The 19,696-nt window shown below is 46.5% G+C and overlaps 1 long non-coding RNA gene across 1 annotated transcript; it reads left to right on the top strand.

Moving 5' to 3' along the window:
- The first annotated feature begins 15,658 nt into the window (after positions 1-15,658).
- LOC144163441 (uncharacterized) lies at positions 15,659-19,239 on the top strand. Its single transcript, XR_013320944.1, has 4 exons — positions 15,659-15,911; positions 16,959-17,040; positions 17,513-17,599; positions 18,255-19,239. It is a non-coding gene; the product is annotated as an uncharacterized LOC144163441 (long non-coding RNA).
- Positions 19,240-19,696: the final 457 nt, after the last annotated feature.

Raw genomic sequence — 19,696 nt, forward strand, 5'->3', positions numbered from 1 at the left:
AAAAATTTGGGAGCCAATACTTTTTTGCAAAAGGTAATAGGAACGTATCAATTACGATGACGGGTTGTGACAAAGTTGGAATGTATCCGCAGGAGAACGAACCCTCTGAAGGAAAAAAAATAATTAGCCTAGCTTCACTTAATTAACGTCGCGAACGCTAATGTTAACAGCGGAGCTGCCAGGCGTTTCCTAATCGTGAAGCTAAGCTTCATGAAATTTCTTAATCCCAGCAGCCTATCGATTCCGTTCGCGTCAATTCATTTTTGCCGTGTTCCACTGCGGGTGCCATCTACTGGAACCTTTTGTTACTTTTGAACTTAGAACTCTGCTACGAGGGGTCACCACGAGCGCTTTTTGATTTTTTCATAGAGTATCTTTTTATTTGCTCTCGAGAAGAATAATGCAAACATCCTTTATGTATTGATGTCTCTCCTCATATATGCGTAATGTTTTCTTTGTGCTCAACAATGTTGACAAGTATAAACATTGGCACTAGATGTATTAGTTGTAAAAACTTTGCCTATATAAGCGCCTCGTTCAAGCATTCCTCTAATTGATTGATTGTAGGGTTTAACGCGCCGACGCAACGCAGGCGATGAGGCGCGCCGTAGTGGAGGCCTCCGGATGAATTTTGACCACCTGGGGATCTTTAACGTGCGCCGAAATCTCGTACACACGGGCGTTTTTGCTTTGCGTCTCCATCAGAAAAGCGGCTGCCGCGGCCCGGAATCGAACCCGCGACCTCGTGCTCAGCAGCGCAACGCCTTAGCACTCAGCCACCGCGGCGGGTCAAGCATTCCTCTAACTTGCTGCATGTGTGCTAGGCGCTTGCGCTTCTACTAGCTAGGCTATGCGCTCTCCACGTCGCTGCTACCGCGTTACCACATTTTGTCGCATGAAAACGCCGACAAAAAACAGCTTCTGTGTTCGCTGTTAATAGGTTGGTCTTTATTGACCAGCCGGTAGGACAGAAAAGTCAGAGCACCGAGGCGGCAATAAAACAATATTGGTATTGCGGCAAGGACTAATACGCCCGAATACGCCTGGGAGAAAGCCGAACGCTCTAACGTTCGCATGGGGTACGTTAGCAAGACACAAACTAGCGAAAGAGAATAAACAAGCCAAAACAATACTAAGTAGATTTTGCATATCAAACAAGAAATAACACTGCACTATGTATAACGGCAACAAAATACAAAAGTTTTCACGGCTAGAAGTCCTTGATAGCCAAAATTACGTGATAGCGACCCGTGACAACAGATTGCAGCTGTCTGAAACCAAACCTTGTAGTCTCTTGTCTAATGTGGGGGATCAAGATAGAGTAGCGTTTGCAAAAGGCCGGCGCCTAGACCCAGTTGATTCTCCAGAGAGCCGTGGTATACCACTGTCTTGCTGTGAGCTTAATGGCGGGCTACTTATATAAGCATGACTTACCTTTCAATGTCGAAAAATAGCCATAACCACACCACAGTGTGAGGCGCAGTCTTGCCTTCTTGAAAACCATGTCTACTCAGTTACTGGAAATGACTTCATTCTTCTCGCTCCCGCGTCCAGACAGCGTAACGTCTACGCCACAAGCCCTTGAAAGGGCCGGGACTGTGCCCAGGCTTTTCCCGAGAAAAGGGGAGGAAAGAGGGATCACTTTCTGCGATTACTTTATTTGCCTGCGCCAGCTTTTCCTTCGACGCCCAGTGCCTGGACGGGTCATGTCCGCTCTCCCCTTGCTTGGTTTCAATGCGAAAGCATGCCTTATGAGTCCAAGGCTGCGGCGTCGTTTCTGAACGCCCACAGCGGATGGTACCTACAGCGGCCGGTGGCGAAAAAAGTAAAAACACGTCGAAAGAGATCTGACTAACGTCATATTCCTCAAGCAGGTTACTGTAAAGAAAGTAGATGGTTGGTTCTGAAAACAAAGTTGCATACCTTTCAGTCTCGGTGGGGATCGAACTCGGACTTGCGGAGGCCCAGTCGTACGTGCTTCCCTGACGTCACGGCGGCTCCGTAAATCTGGCTGACTTAACTGTGCCTAGTGCGCGCGTCACTGATCATGTCATGCGCAACCAGTCGGCAGTAGGTGCCCGTGACGGCCCGTGAGGAAAACAGGTGCGCTCCAGTCACGGCGAAAGCTGATTCTGGGAAATTAGTGGAACGAAATGTCGCCGAACTCCTGTCGAAGTGATTTGCGCCATGTCTCTCGGTGGAAACGGCTTCTACATCGCATGTACCTATATTCCGTTTCATACATCAAGTGCAACGCTGTGAAGGCTACACAAGTAGTCCGTAAAGAAAGAAGGTGTATCGCTCCGGGCGGTTTTCTAGCCGTTTGGTGTAACGCTTCGCTCTGGAGAAAGGACGCTGGATTTTGAAGTACATGGGTTCGAAACGGCGTTCCGACGTTTCTTTCTATTTTTTATCACATCTTCTGCGAGTTCAATTCTAAATCTTATTTCGTTCCCAGTAACTTAAACACTACGCGCGAGTGGAAATGAACTGCACGTATGGGTTCATTGGATACATGCCGTGCTCGTTTTTGCGGGCCGAAGCAAGCTCGCACCGATCTTTGACCAGAAATGGCGATTTTTTTGCGATTCTGCAGCATTGTCACTTTACCTCGTTGATTCCAGTGAGAACTTTGTGCAAGAAAAACACGTTAATTCATTGATTAGTTAGCACAGCTGCCCCAACCAGGGTGAATTACCAACAGGTATTCACTTTCAACTTTCGTTGTCGCCGTTGCCCTGATGATCCACTTCTTTGTGGGCCTCTCTTAGAATGCTCAGCATGTTATTGATAATATCGGGCCGCCAGCAGAGCAACGGGTTCAGTTTTTACCGAAACAGTTTGGAACCGACTTTGGCACTGCACTCTGGAGTAGCCCGAAGCACTTGGTGCGAATAACGAATCATCTGTTATTCATGAGAAGGGCCAGAAAGCAGATTTCTGTACCTGAGAATACTGATTTCTGGCACAGAAACGCATAATACATATTTTAAATTTGTTATTCGCCCCTTTCCAGTCCGAATATATGCAACATTTTTGTGAATTCTTGTGTGTGATTTATTTGTTTCTTCACTACAATGTTTCACCCCGGAAGCAAGAGTTATATTTTCTCTTGTGATTGAAAAGAAAGCTCTTTAAGCTAGGCTCTTATTCGCAAGAGAATCATGAATAGGTCAATTTTTTTTTACATACGGAACCTTGATATGGCCTAGGTTTCTGTGTTAAGGAAATGTCTATGGTATAGGTTAATGCAGTGACAAAAACAGTACTAGCTGATGAGTTGGAGATTTGTTGCATACATAAATGCATAAAGGGGCAATACGGATTGTGTGTCATACACAAATACTGGAAGAGGAGGCTGACTTTCGCGGTATAAAAAACAAACTTTATTTGTAGGAGAGCACCTCTGGTCGATTCTGTGGTGGGTTCTGAGTTCTTCCTTTCGTTCCTTTCTTCCACCCAGTTTTTGCAGAAGTTATACGACTCTTCCGGCTGTATACGCCTCACGACCGAACAAGACAGCAATGTAGTGTCTTTCATAGCCCGGGTCACTCGGTGACGCTAAACCCCACAAACAAAACCACACGACGAGGAAACACAGTTTGCTTTGTCTCGTTAACAAAGCCTTCTCGGGGAATCGGCTCAGCATGAAGCAGCGCGAGTGGGCTGGATAGAAAAGTGTCTACGCTCCAGCTCTGCCAGTTGACCCTCGTCAACAAAGCCGCCACTGACAGGTCACACATTCCTGGGAAGTTCATCAACGATTCCCCACTCCCCTGTCTTCGGAATTCCTTGATCGCCCGCACGTACCTGCGGCGCCAGACAATGATGCCAAGATTCCGCATTCTGTTATCATAGGTAAAGCCCATGTCCCTCATTAACCTCTACAAGGTGGTTTTCGTGAGGTTCGGCAAGTTGTCGTCTTCGTTTCGCACACTTTCGCACACTGTCCAGTGTCGGGATCTCCCTCTTGGCGTACATGCTCTGCACTTTCAGACGGATGGCATGCACTGTGAAGCTGTGATGCTTGACGGTTCGCGTGCTTGATATCGTCACGTCGCGAGGTCTTCTCTTTAGAGATACCAAATTCCCACGCAGACACTCCGCCTTCAATTTCGCCACGGTACGGGGAGATACTCAGGTGTACTCGCTCGCAACACTCATTACTTTCTGCACAGATTTCGCCGGGAAACGCATTCTGGTACGGGCGTACACATTTGCAATTACTTGCTTGGCGTTCTTTGACAACTTTGATGTGCAGACCCTCGAAAAAAAGAAGCCTCGTGGCTAGCCAAGCCAAGTAGGCGAGGAACGTCGCTAACTGCAATGGAGGAGCCTACGACGACCTGCGATTGCAGTGTCAGATTGACGCCGTTAACCGGTCGCTTTTCTGATGGAGGCGAAAGTAAGAAAAAAATCAAAACATCCCCCTCGCGAGGGGCACGATCAAATGCAGAGCATTTCCGCGGGGGGCGTGCCTGCAAGTCTTATCGATTACGTATTGGTTGTTGTTGTTGTAATTGTTGTCTTCCAGCGTAGACATTGTCGATGAAGTCGATGGTGAAACGTGAAACGTGCCGGGAACCCCCTGCCGCGGCTATTACGCAACGTGGAGAGGCTACGACGCAACGTGGCGCGGCTATGACGCAACACAATCCACTTTAATCCAACACAATCCACTTTAATCCAACCCAATCCAAATCCAAGCCAAGCCAAGCCAAGCCAATCCAATTTAATCCAATCCAATCCAATCCAATCGAATCCAATCCAATGCCCTTCGCGAGAGAGTGTTATAACGCCGAAATCGCGCCACCACATGAACGCGAACCGAACGCGGCGAGAGAGGGTGTTGCGAGCGGAGAGAAGGCGAGGAGGACGCGGGGGAGAGTGCGCACCTGTGGCCGACGGTTGAATGAGTCAAGGATATAAGGCGCGTGCGTAACCTTCCATTCTGTGTCGGCTCCGTGGAGCAGCCGGTAAAGTGCCGTGTACCTTGCGTTCCGCCCGCAGAGTCGTGGGATCGAAACCTGGCGCCGGAAGGTATTATTTCTTTATATAGTGTAGGGTGCGGTCTACGTAGTGATGCGGACTACGGACGCCAACGCGGGTGACATCGTGAGTTACTAAAATGCTCTGCATTTAAAATGCGTACAGGAGGCGTAGTCGAAGCCCGAGAGCTGGACGCCGTTTTTTCAACGCTGCCTCAAAGAGTAAACAAAAAACGGCGCTCAAGGTTGCGCGGAGAGCGAAAACCTGATACGAAAGCGACAAACATAAAATACAAACTCACATATTTCGATCGTTTGTCCGGCAACACGGGCGTTTTTTGTCGAGCTGATGATAAATATTTATGCTTTGAGGTTGCCGGCGAAGAATTTATTGTTTCTGGCTCACCGCAAGCAACCCACTACTTTTGGTCGCGGAAGCACACCGCGCAAACAAGAGCGCTATCTTTGACAGCGTTGCACTTGATGTATGAAACGGAGTATATAGATTCTGTCGCAGCCAAACGCGATAAACCATAATAATACGCCAGCAAGGCCAGAGCACGGGAGATGAAGAATGCGGCGAGGAAAGTCAAACAAATTGGCTGTTCGAAAGTTGCCTGTGGCTACAAAAAACATAAATTTCGCGGTTCAAAACCTAATTAAAGGGGCCCTGAAAGGCGTTTTGAGCACACTAAATGAACTAGCGCAATCGTTAGATTGGGTCGTCAACGCCATCTGTGCCAAGTATTACTCTTTTACGCGCAGCGGAAAGTTCACACTTTTGTTGCAAAATTTGTCGCTTTTTTCTCACCCTTCCCTTCGTGTTTTTGGACGCCGCCATCTTCACATGTCTACGTCATCGATTCCCAGATGTTCGTCATGAGCTAGACATCCAACTATTGGGTGCACTTCCGGCAAAGAGATGAGTCGTCTGCTCAGCGTCGGCTCGCCGGCTGATCTGCCAGCGAAGTGCGGAGTGCTTGGACATTTTACGATAAACGCTTAACCGTTTGTATTGAATGCAACACGGCCATAACACGACATGGATATTCTCTTACCTGAGCACGTTCCATAAAGAAAGCGTTGAAGCCCCGTGGCATTTCTTTCGTGCAATCGCAGAGAACGCCCTGAGCCGAATGCCCGTGTTTGAAGCATACATTTTATTCAACTTCAAAACAATCCAGAGATGCGTTTCGAACGAGCACAACGTCACAACATGCGTTGGAAGTCTGAACCGCTATTGACAGACGATGGGTTGCCTACTCCTGCCCGTCGTAAATTCGGCACTCACCTCGCGCGCGGTTTGCGGGGACGAACAGCAAGTCACTTAACTCTGGCGCACAAGCCGAGATGGCTTTTAGCCACGCACACTGCACATACCCCATGCGAGGTTGAGTCGTACGTCGCTCGAGAACGATAATCCAGACTATGGGAAGCACTATCCACCTGCAGAAGCACAACGTCGCATTTCATCGCGAAACAAAGGCAACAAAGGCGTCCACAACACACACACGATCGCCTCCTGTAAGCCAAACGCATCTCGCACTTCCCAATGGGAGTGAATGGTACGCCTGCTGCCCACATGTCGCGAGGTGGGGCCCCGAGCTGAACCGGGATCACGCAACCGTAACTGACTTCTAGAGCGGTTTTTGCCTTGTTGCCAAGGCAACCGATGTTTGAGATTGCCAAAGAAATGGCGCTCGCTCCATCGCTAGAAAGCTCAGAGCCGCGGCGGAGCATGTTTTGCCAACGTTGCCGCTCTCCACCACGCGTCGCCCCAAGCAGAACTGGTCACATGATTGAAGCGTTTTGTGCACGGGTTCTGTATCGGTTTCAAATGTCTTTTTCACATGCCGCCGGAAAAAATTACCACCGCCGGAAAATAAGACCCGGCACCAGCGGGACCACATCTGATATGGCGCTTTTTGGATAAACAGTGCGGAATGTTTTAAAGGGAACGAGCGCACGATCCTCCCCGTGCGGCTGCGAGTTCGCCGCCGATAAAAAGTCACGTGCCGCCGACAGCAACTGCAGCAATGTACACCGCGAAAGGGCAAGACCAGCCCGCCGCACACATGCGACCAGATTTTAAATGCGAATACATTTATTAGTCGGGGGTTGTCTTGCGTCCATCGAGCGGCGTGCGCCTGCATTCCTCCAGCGCGAGCGCACGTGAGCGCGCGCCTCGTAGTTCTGCCTTCGTCGTCATCGTCGTCGTAAATGCGAATGCATTTCTTAGTCGGGGGTTGTCGTGCTCCGTCGGCGTGCGCCCGCAGGTGTTATTTCTCCGCGCTCAATGCCGAACGCATGCGCTTGAAGCGAGCTGTACTAGTTTGCTCGAAGCGGCAAGGACGGCGAGTACTGCGGTGTTAGTCTCGTGTCTAACGTGTATGGGAACTTGATATCGCACCCCGTTGCCACGTCTCCCGTTCGAGACACGTCTCCGTACAAGGACTTGTACACCCTTGCCTACACCGGAGACGGAGTCTTTGTGGTGACCGTGTACCTCGCGCCCAACCTCGCTCGAGACGCCGTTGCCGCGCAGCTGGACGCGGCTATGGAAAGTGTGCGCGTGCGCTCCAAACCCTCTGACCCCATAGTCTTGGTTGGCGACTTCAACGTTGACGTGCGCAAGAAGAGTGGCGAGTGGCTGGTCGAGTACATGCAGACCAGGCACTCTATGCATTGTCTCTCTGCCGGCTTCGACACGTGCCCCACTACCATTCACGGGAGTTGCATTGATCTGGTCTTTACGCGAAACTGTGACGCGCGTATGCTTCTCAAAGACCCTTTGACCGTGCACTTTAGCGATCACAAGGCAGTGATTGTGGCCGTCAGGTACAACGATAACACAAACAGGTGCTGATGAATAAATGATTACGTTCACACTCTCGTCATTAATTACGCCATTACTCGCAACGCACTCATCGGTGCACCCAAAGCGTTCGCATTTCTGCACGATTCCCTTCGGGGAGGTGCGGGGGCCTTTTTTCGTTCGCTTTTCCAGCCTTGAGCGGAGTGCGGGATTCATGGGGTCAACAAAACTTGGTCGCAGCAGACGGCAGTCTTAGGAGCGCAGTAGGGGAAGTACGTCACCGCTGAGGAGCGCAGCATCATGGGAGGGAAGGCTGACGCGCCGTCAACAGCGAAGAATAAGTTGAAAGGAGGAGAAAACGCGGCGCGACGATAATGCACGGTTTTTGATTTACGATTTCCCAGCTAATACTCATCGCTTTAACAAAATTCTTGCGGGAGGAGATTGCTAATACATTGCTTTATTTGGTTACATGTACATCCATGCATGGGCGGAAGGTATTTCAGGACCCTTTAAAGTTGCCTTTTCTATCTCAGTGTACAGCTCCTAAAAGATATTTACGTTGAAATATTTGAAAAACACTTATGCCAGAAGAACAAGAAAAACGTTGCATTTGTTGGTTTTGTCGCTAGCAACAAGGAGCCATGTAATATCAAGTCACGCCAAGTAAGAATACGACACTCTCCACTGTTATGACGGCTCACACGGTGGCACAGCACCTGAGCGACAGTTTTCTCTCTAGTATACATAGATATGAAACTGTGTTTATCCGAACTTTGTCTGCACTATTCCTGTGCATAAAGAGGCCCCGAGAATGTCAGCGTACTTGACTTCCCAGTTGCGTAATGGAAACCACACCTCGATTTCGAACTTCAAATGCATATATTACTCAGCACACCAAATTAGCGTTTGTGTGCCTATGCATTCTACTATGCTGTGTATTGTATTGGCGCGTATTTGTGACCAAGCTTGAAGTGATTTGTTCGTAACTGGGGTGGCGGAAGGAAAAATTATGGCTCTTATTTTGCTAAAATACGTAATGTCACTATTCAGTCCTGGAGCATGCAGGGAGGCGGATGAGATTGCATTTCCACATACGCCAATAGTCAATAGGCCAGAAAACAGGGAAATATACCGTGGTCTATCAGCATCGGGCCGCTCGGGATATTTTGCAAGCATTTGTGTATTGCGAAACCATCCCCAGAAACAAGATGCGTCTTTTGTTCATGTCGTGTAAAGAAACAATGTAAAGTGTACTGTCAACCTCGCGCTAGTTTAAAGGCGAGTAACAGGGTAATTTGGCTCCTCTTACTCACCTTCATTTCGCACCCCACTTCCTTGAGCCGCAAAAGAGGACGAAGTAAGTGAGGCATGAGCGGGATTTCCTTTGCTCCCCATTTAACGCCGCCTTGGTGGGCAGAGTGTATGAGGCTCGGATTCACGGAAAGCTTACACTCTTAACAGGTTCCAGCCTAAATTGCACAAGGCCACGGTCAATTGGCTTATACTTCCCAAAGAACTTTCCAAGGCACATAAGTGTCAGAAGATAAAGGTGAAATGTACGGTGAGGAGGAGGATGAACACATCCTGAAGTGACAACGCAGGCGGCGAATCCACAATGTCTTTTTTGCAGACAATATTTACGCTGCCATTCTCTTTTTTTAAAACTAATGGGCCTCGAAAAGCCTTATTGTCCACCTCATGCGGCTTTAAGAAAAGAACAAGACTTTTTTTGTTACACGATGGCTTTTAATGAGCGAATTGCTTAGGATAGCCCTTTGATAATACAGTAATGTATTTAAATATCAGTGAATTCTTGGTTTATTTTCTGGGAATGCTGGAAAATTTGCCAGTGTACACAAAAATATGATGATCGTGCACCATCAATGACATTGCTATGGTTCTGTTAAGTGCCTCGCTTTGCTGCCTCCTTGGCCTTAATGTAAATCAGCATTTTTATTCTTGAGGGGTTTTGTTTATTAATGAAATAGTATAATCGATTTTTGAGCATTATATTTTGCACACCTTCTAACTGCAAAAAATATGTTCTATAACGTGCTTTCAAGAGTGCTGTTGTGACGTTGGCTTAGTGTAATTCAGGTAAAAGATGTTTCAAAGAAGTGTGCCTCAAAAAAGTGTAGTTTAAAATTAATTGTCCCTTGATGCTTGAGGTGCTTTATGTATAAAACAACAGCCCTAAAATTACTTCTTTAGGAGTTCCTTTCAATTAAAAATTGCCATGTGCCGTGTTACCATAGAGGTACGTGCAACACCAGTGTTAACTCTTCAGTTTCCACCGTATTGCTGCGGCAGCAACCAGATTTGGCTGTACGCGGTACCGTAATATGACAGCAGCACCTTTCACGGTGTAAAAACCAAATATTTGCAAAACTTAAGGGGACACTGCAGGCAACTATCAAGTTGGGCTCAGACGAAACTGCCCCGTAGCCCTCTCAGCCTTTATCCGGCGGCTAAAGGCCGCAATTGCCGAGAAAATGCCATTTGATAAACACATTTCATCCCTCGCTCCATTTTATGACGTTTCGCATGATGTAAACGGAGGCCGGAAGCGAGTGAGACAGCGCTGTGGTTTAGCAGGAAAAACAAAACCTACCAAGCGAGTCATCAAGGCCTCCGGAGCCACTAGTGCTCTCGGCGCGACTAGTGCGCGCTCTGCGTGCGCCAATCATGGTGCCGCAACGGGACGTGCGATGGTGATTAAACAATATGCATGCACCGCACGGCCTTTTATTTATGTACAGAACGTTTAGCGGACAGTGCAATCGCAGCGAGCAAGACGCCAGGGGCACTGTTACGCTTTGCAGTCTCGTTATAGATAGTCCGGTTTTAGTCGTTTCGATGCACACGGATTGATCCGTGGCGCCATCTGTTAGTTGTACTTGTAACCGCGTCAAACGCCTAGTGTGAAAAACGAGCCTAGGTGTACGAGCCTGTATGTGTATACATACACCCAGGTGTGTGAGCACGGTGTACGAGCACCTGAATGGCAGTACGTGTGCATTTACGTGCTATTACTATGCGGGTATACGTGTACGCTTTCATCAGGAAACTGAAAAGTGCATTCAAATTTACGGATCGACACATGGGCTTCAGTATGGCAGCCTTGGTATGCGTACAGTGGAGGTAACAAAGATATGTCTATGAGGGACCGTCAATAACCATCGCAACCGCCACCGGTGCCGTGGCTTGGCATCTTGCGAATGTCGATGCGGCTTGAATTATACCTGTACATTTATAATTGCATGTTTATGACTTATGAAAGTAAACACGTAAACGAAGATTTTGCGTGTTTCTTGGAGATTTGTTTTTTTGCGCGATTCTCGTCCTGTTGCTCCTCGCGTCACTCTTGGCACATCCGCTCTGTCGCCATTTACGTCATCTCGGCTTGGTTTCTGATAGCTTCATTTTCTGATTATTTACGACGTCATTTTAAAGGTACTGCCCCAAAGAGTAGTATATTCGTTTTCTGGGGGTGCTAATCTATCTAATGAGACGAACTTCAGTTTTGTCTTTAGTGTCCCTTTAAATTCAAAATAATGGTCTTTTTGACCACCTGTTGCAGAATAGGCTGAATGGGAACGTAAAGCCCAATATAGCAGTTCACGATACAAACTTAACAGCAAGATTTTACTACAATGATCACTATCAAAAATTGAGTTCCACAAGAATAAAATGCCAACTTACGCAACTCAAATTAACATCTTGGTATTTCTGCCAGGGCCGTCTCAAAGTGCATTTCCAGGAAAACTTTTCCAACGTGTTCCCAAAAAAATTCTACTGTCCACTAAACTACAGATGCAGCTGTGGTCTAGGAAAAGATGTTTCGAAACCGCTATGTATAATGCGACTACCTAAAAACGCACCATAAAAATTCCAAGACTGGCTGTGCGTACTTACTTCCAGAATGCAGTGATTCCATCCCGTACAAAAGTTTTGATGTATTGCCTTGTTGTGAACGTACACATTCAAGAAGGGGTTAAAATACAATAAAAATGGCAATATGCATTCCTTGTTCTATTGCTTTGAAGGTGGCCTGCAACACCCTCTGAGCAGTAAAAAGAAACGTGCACGACGTTTAGATTACACTGCCATTAATACCTGAGTCAAATATTACACGTATGCGAAAAGCAGTGAGCACAGAAGTTGCTGCGAAAGACGCGGAAAAACCAACCGCGCTATCTCCAATTTTCCTCATTATGCACCACAGGTCTCGCCGAAATGACATCATTTGTGCTGTGGCTGTCCTATGGCTGTCGGTGGTCAACTTCACAGCTTATTTCTCGCATTTCCTGTGACAATCCGCCGCCGTCGGCGATGTGCACCAACCTCTTCTATGCCTGACCGTGTACCAACAGTTTTGGCGTTCATTTTGTGTTTTGAGTGCGCGCGGAATTCGAGTGACAAACTCAATACTTCCCTTTCAACCAGACCACCCGACAACGAACGTTTATTGCTTCAAAAATGTCCAACCAGCCTGAGCGCGCGTTTGCGCGCTCCGGTTGCAGAGAAAAAAGGGAAAACTCCCCGGCCTTGGATATATCGAAGGTCACTGAAGAAAATGCCACCAGCCGCCCCCCTCTGCGGGAGAGAGCGCGCAGCTTTCGTCGCGTTGTCTGCGACTATGCGCGATTTCTCATCGCGCGTAGTTTTAGTGATAGTGAACGGATTTTCATAATTCTTGCGGGAGGAGATTGCTGCGGCAATTGTATTTACCCGAAAATACTTTACGAAATGCCGATGGTAAGTGCTGCAAGGTTCCTTCAAGTCCCTTTAACAAGAGTACAAAAATATCAGACAATAAATTTATGCTTTCCTGTACGCAGGAAGCTCTTCGACATCTCGAACAATGCTTAATTATTCGCGTGAAACTGGAACTTTTTTTACAGCATGGTCCGTGGTGATGTTTTTTTCTAAAGACTCTGAGATATAAAAATATTTGAACATACTTTAGGCCCTCCGATCATTGCTTCATACGGGCTGGTGAATATATTGCCCCCTCAAGAGGCACTCTTGTGTGGCTTATGAGCTCCAATGTGCATTTATAATCCGCCACACTTTCCCCGACCACCTCTCAGCATGCCGAAGATGTCTTCAGCCACAGTGACAGCACATTTCATAACTTCACAGGTTCATGCATGGAACGGAAATGTTTGGTTTTCATTCCTATTTTGCAGAAAAACCAACACATTTGTTACGAGCTATCAGTGGAGGGACAAATGTCTCCACAATCAGCCATAGTATGTTTCTGGACAGGTTATAGAGCTCGAATATACAATGTAGCTATCTCCATTAGCAGTATATTTTTTAAGTTCAAGGAAGCACAGAAATGGGTTAGTGTTTGGTTTACATCGTGATGCAAGAACTTGACACCCAAGCGCTGTAGGAAATTATTCCAACTCTCAGGCTACCACTCACTGTGATGGCGTAAAATAGCAGGAGTGGTTTAATGTGCAAACGTACGTCGTGATGAAACAACTACTAATGGTAAGTACGTGAGCGTTATGGACAATTATTCTGAAGTCTCAGATTACCACTCACATTGACAGCATAGAAACGGCAGCACACTTTCTGCGTGCTTCCACCTTTCTTCCCCCCTACAAAAGGAACGTTTTGTCACCACGCTACTGCTTAGACAACCACTGTCCCTTCCATTTCTCTACACATCAGGTAGCCAACTAAGAGCAGTGTAAATAGAATATCTGAACTGGTCAAAGGCATTGGAATAAATATGGAACAACTACCTGACAACTACCTAACAGATTAACGCAAGCAGTTCGGCCGCTAACGCGTTGAACGCACATCAACCCTACGCGGAATAGCGTCTATACCTCTCACGCTCTGCTCCGTGCATTCTACGCTTCGTGCACGCAACGGGCAAGGTCGAAGATTCCAGGTTCGGTAAGCACATGTAAATTCATGCTACGCAGCAATCTGATATAACGCCGCAATTAACACGCAAGTATTAAAAAAATACCGAAAAGTCCAAGAACGGACGTCTGACGAACTTCCTTTGAAATTGCTCCGCGTGTGCGCGCGAGACGATAGCAAGCGAGTAACCCGAGAAGATTCAGTACCACCGACAGGTACACCGACCGTCAGTATATAACTAAGCAACACCACACCAAAGAGGACATGCAGAGTCGTGAAACGCGCGAACCAGCATATTTCTAAATTGCACTGGCTAGCCCAGACATTCAGAAATTCCCAGCCGACTACGACCCAGAAACACGCAAGTGTAGATGAATTACGGCAGCAAACGTTCCTCCAAAACAGAATGGTTACACGTGCGACCACAAGCATGGACGACACACGACCAACTGTCGGCAAAGCGGCTTGTTTATAGGACGCAGTTAATAATGATGTCACTGAACAACAACCATTGCCAGCACATAAACGAGCAGCAGTGACCTTTTTTGCGCCTCATGGCAAAACTACACTTCGCCCAACAGTAAATACAGCCAGAGGTTATGAAGAAATACGATGTTTTAAGCCGCATACGAACTGGTAGCGGTTCCCGCTAGTGTGACCGACAATTTCTTCAGTAAAAATCGGGCGCATCACGCGCACAATAGAGAAAAATGGCAGCATCTCCACTCCGTGGATGACGGCGAGGGTGCGGAGTACGGGGACTCGAAATGACATCCAAGTTGCGCCCCGAGTGACATATCCGATTTGCGTCCCGACCGTCATTCTATTTGAACCGTGAGTTGCGCCTTGATTGTTCCCAAATCGCTTGATGGGGGTGGGCACACGGATGGGCGCGGACGGACATTGAGAGGTCCTAAGGTACTCCGCACCGTTACAGGCGAGGGAGTAAACCGTTTGACTCTCGGGAACCAACTGACGGTCGTAGGCCGATGAGTAAGACGACTGACACTAACTCTGTCTGGTCCACCAGAAAGAAGCTCGAATCCTGCCGGTACCTGTGTGATTTTTCGCGATTGTAAATACTATGCGCACGGACGCGGACGGACATTGTATGGTCCTAAGGTACTACGCACCGAAAACGTCTGTGGAACGCCACCGCAGTGGATGCGGAAGAACGTAAAACTGGAGAGATGGGAAAGCTTCTGTGATTTTAAGTATTGACGCAGTCCTGTTTTTTGCTCATCCTTGGTGTACCCGTTGCAGTTCCACTTTACCATGTATCAGCTGTGCTGTGCAAACAGCTGTGCTGTGCGGATGACGACGCATGAGCATGGCATGCGCTACTATAGAGTGGCGGTCATTTCATGGGTTCGGCCATGGAGGAATTACCTCAATGATTTCAGAGAAATGTTTCTTCCTCCGTGGCATGGGCGATGCACTCCGTGGCCACTGGCGAGTCCGCGGAAGCGCTAACACAAACTCGGCACCTCTTATCGCTTATATTTGCTTTGGAAAATGGGAATATTCCTGTAAGCGACGTCTACGTGCGACTCAGGGTGAAACAAAAGGCTCAGATATTAGCCTCTTTAACACGTTAGTTCGTGCTAAGGTTGTTTCCCGCCGCGGGCCGTAAGTGCGTGCGGCAGGTGGGCGTAACTTGTGATACAGCTTTTCTACCTTTACGTACACTCTAATCCTGGTAACCCATAATGTAACTTCTAAACGGAAGTAACCTATAAAATAAAGGTTACAATGGATTCATTTTGATGTTTCCTTTATCCCAGTCCGTTCTAAGGGTTACAAGCGTGAGGTTAAAAGCGATTTATAGGTTACAATAATGATTTATAGGTTACATCAACAAAATCTGACATGTAACCTCTACGTTGTAACCTATAAAACGCCCTGTAACCTCTAAGAGATGCTCGTCGCGCCTTCTCTCCCGGCGGCCGTTGATTTCTCCGTTGCATCATGGGATATAGAGAAATGGCGGCGCCGGCAGGCCCGGTGGCCGCGTTTTCGCGCCACTCGAGCCTTTTAACCGCTGTGATACCCCTACGATGAAGCGAGGATTGCTGTTACAAGACTCATTTGTCGGCGTGAGTCGCGGAGGCTGCGGCGAGCCCATTTGTGACTGGCAGCGCTTCACGGCCCGTTCTTCTACGACCAGCATCAAGTTCGCATGTTGGACCAATGCCCCGGCGCCAGTGAAAGCGAACTCGGTGAGTATATTCCCTTAACGGTTTCCGTGCTTTCATTGAATGTATCTTTTCGCTGGGGACTTTTCAATTTGAAATTGCAGCATTCGAAAGGGATTTTCGTTACCTGACTGGTTGCTTCGCTGGACGTCCGCGACGGCAATTGAATGAACTCACGGGCTTGCGTTCGTTGCGTCAGACTAGAGCGGACGATCGGGAAAGCACAGATAACGGCGCCCGTGACCTGCTTTCTGCTCTGTTTGCGCGCCTTCGTCATGTTGTGTTGAGCGTTTTGTTTAGCTGTTAGCTGCATCGGGCGCACTTGACGAGTTATTGGCCCATGTAATTGTCAGGTAGCTCTGTTTGAATAATTGAATTTTTTCCCATTAAAGTCTTATATTATCGCGCTATTCTCTGGGTATTATCATTTTGTTTCAGCCGTCGGGAAATGTTCATTTTTCTCGCTGCATATATTCGGAATGGTGTCTAGTTTATTGGTCTTGTAGTAATATCTCCGGATAAACACAAGGTGTGTGCTACAGAAAAGTGCTATACAGAAAAGTGCTACACTTAATGCTGCCCGAAATTTCTGAACTCACTTTTGTCCAGCACAAGCCTCTTTTTTGTGAAAGTTTGCCTTACGGCACTATAAAACGTTTTCGTATGTACAACACTCCTCATTTTTTTTCATTCTTTTCCTTGAGTGGGTAAATTTGGTGTTAGAAATTTTGAGACAGCGGGTCATTTACACCATGTTAAGTGGTTTATTATTCTCATTCGCACAAATCAGTCGTTTATTTGTTCGCGTGGTATTGCAGGGCAAATGATTGTCTCGCGTGATCCTAGTGTAGTTCAGTAAAGCGACTTTACAGAATGGTGGTATGTATGAGCCAGCATGCAGGCTGCTTGATTGTTGTTTTTTGATGATATACAGAAATTGTGACGAATTACACAGAGACAGGTGCAGGTGTAAAAATGGGTTCTGCACCCCCATCGGATCCTGGCTGTTCAAAAAGTGTGGTTGCATCTGGCTATGCTATGACTGATCAGCACTACTGTTTTTTCTTGCAGGCAGTGTTCCTTGAGCTGACAACCAGGACTCCCCTGCGTATGACACAAGTTGAAATGAAGTCTGATTTCAGCGGAAACAACGGTATGAAAATGCAATAACTAAAACACATTCATTCAAATATTCTTTGTAAAGATGGCACCCAGGCCTGCACAGACAAAAGTATGATTCACTTGTAAAAATGCGAGGCCTTTCTTCAAGTGTTATGATGTTATATTTCGTATCTTATATTACCTCATGTTTAGTGACTCTTTATATCAGTTCGTTACTACATGAACGTTATGAATTCACATAACGATTTCCTCAGCATGGAGCTTTGTAGTTTTTCAGCAACTCTAGCTATTCTATAAGATGCGAGGTTTTGCAGAGCCAACAAGAAGAACTCTTTTTCTAAAATAGCTCTGTAAGAAATCTCCAGTTGTTAGTGAGTGCTTGTGCTGTGTTCTTTTTTTCGTCTTGTCAAGTTTGAAGTGTTCTTTCATTATGAATGTATACCAACTGCCCAGCTCTAAAGCCTATTAAATTTTAACCCAAATAACCATTCGAGTCATTACAGGTACAGACCTCCTGGGAATGCCACTTGAAGATCGGTGCAAGTTCTAGATGTATCCTCTCCCACAACACAGCTGGACGAAGAAAAAATGTAAGTTGGCGATTCCTTTTTACTGATAGCCGAGGAAGAAACCACCGATAAGAACACTTTACTTAAATGAAAAACGTTTCGGCTTCCACGTGGGATCCTTGTTCAAAATGAAACTGCCAGTACAAGGGGGGGGGGGGGGGGGGGAGGAGGATGTTTAAGTACAGCCAAAAATGTGACGCAGGTGGCGTCAGCATCGTGAAAGTACGTTTCCTGGGTTTAGTGCGACGTTCGCTCTGTTGCGTGTACTAGTGATTCCACATGAAGGCGCGGAAACGTTTTTGTTTTCTCTTTTGCAAATGTATGTCAGTTTTAGCCCAAAGTTTCTGCCTGTTCTGGGTGAGCATGCAGAAACATTTCGCGAGATAAACTGGAACACGGCACGATTAAAATTCGGGAAGGTTGGCCGGTATGATTATAGTGGCTTCGCGTTGTTCTGAACAATGCGGCCAAATCGCTCTGTGTAACGATTACTGAAATGATGTGAAATTATTAGGAAAGGCCGTAAATCACTCCTCTGGTGTGGCCTTTCATTTCATTCTCTGGTCTCCGTCTTCATTTTCGTGCAATATATTTTTCGTACTTCACATGCCTGTGGTTTGGTGTGAGGGGCTTATGGTTGCACTGGATTTTGTTCTTTTTCTGAAATTTTCTGTAGATGGCTCTTCAAGGTGGGGAAATCCAAGTGACGGCCCCTCACATATATACCCCCATCTGCGGCAGCAGGGAACAAGATGACCGCGGAAAATCTTCAGCGTGCCCTGATTTTGTGCGTGCTTGTGTACTACGTAAATTGCGAAGCTTATCTCTGAATTTTTCCAAGCGCCTTTTTTCGTGCAGGAAATTATAGATACCATTTAAAGTTTGTCCAAAAGACAGATTGCAATCGGCCTAGAAACTTGTTAGTGCTGCATAAAAAACGATAACTTGGCGTGGGAATCACAACTCAGGTGGAACTCTAAAGAGGAACCTAAGAGGGAAGTGTAAAGATGGATTCGTAAAGGCGAGTGAATTCCAAGTGTTATATTAGACTGAGTGAAACGGAGAATGTAGGGAACATAGCCATAAACACTGCTTTGTATGAAAAAGTGAATTTGTAATAAATGTTCTTTCTACTTTCCCACATTCTGCGTTTTTTCTGTGGGGAACCATGACAACAACACTGTACTGGGAAAGTGCACCCCTGAGAACCATCTTATAAATGTAGCTCAAACTCGAATTCGTCTGAAATTGTTCAATGGCAGTATCCAAACAATTCGGAATGCTTTGCATACATCCGTGCAAATATTGAGGTAAAGAATTTGTATATTTGGCCATGTTTGTGAAGCTGTTCACGCAACATTTATTAAATAGGTTTAATAAGGATATATGAATAAACCGAATTTTACCTGGAAGTCTAAATCAATATAGGAAACACCAATTCGCCCAGGAATCCGCACTCGTCCAATACTCATTAAGGAACGATAATAACGTTGGGGTGGTTCGCAGCTTTGCTTTTTAATAAATAGCCCACAGGTGTTTCATAATAATAAATGTGAATGTTCAAAACTACCGATGCCAAACTTCTGGAAATGTGCTCCTGTTAAATGCGCAAATATGTGTGTATGTACTGCAATTCTCTTTTGATAATCATGGCCTAGGTTGTCAGACAAGAATTTTTGGCTTAAGGCTATGTTATCATAACTTTGGCGTCCTTTTGAAGTATGCTATCAAGTGCATCTTTCCACTCAAGCTTGGTTTCACTAAAGCCTAATGTTGTTTAACTAAAGCTTAATTTAGCAAAAGACCTATCATGCATGTTTGATACCGGTTTCTTAAACGGCACAAAGCTGATGCAAACATCAAATTTAGTTATGCCTGTTTATAGGACTTAAGCGTTGCCAATACTCACGAAGATTTTTGGGTGACAACCTGGGTAACGATTATCGAACAGGTAATGCAATGCATATATATTAAGAGAACATTTTCAAGCTTTTTGGCACTGCTGTTTTAGGAATTATAAAAGTAACTTCTCTTTTAGCCCCAGCCGTGTGGCCGGCAGTTTATTCAAGGGACGAAGAAAAGACACCCGACGCAAAAGTTTAGACGGCGCAATGGACA

Source organism: Haemaphysalis longicornis, unplaced genomic scaffold, assembly GCF_048455015.1.
Source record: "Haemaphysalis longicornis isolate Haplotype H1 unplaced genomic scaffold, Haemaphysalis longicornis Haplotype H1 scaffold_1, whole genome shotgun sequence".
Taxonomy (NCBI): Eukaryota; Metazoa; Arthropoda; class Arachnida; order Ixodida; family Ixodidae; genus Haemaphysalis; species Haemaphysalis longicornis.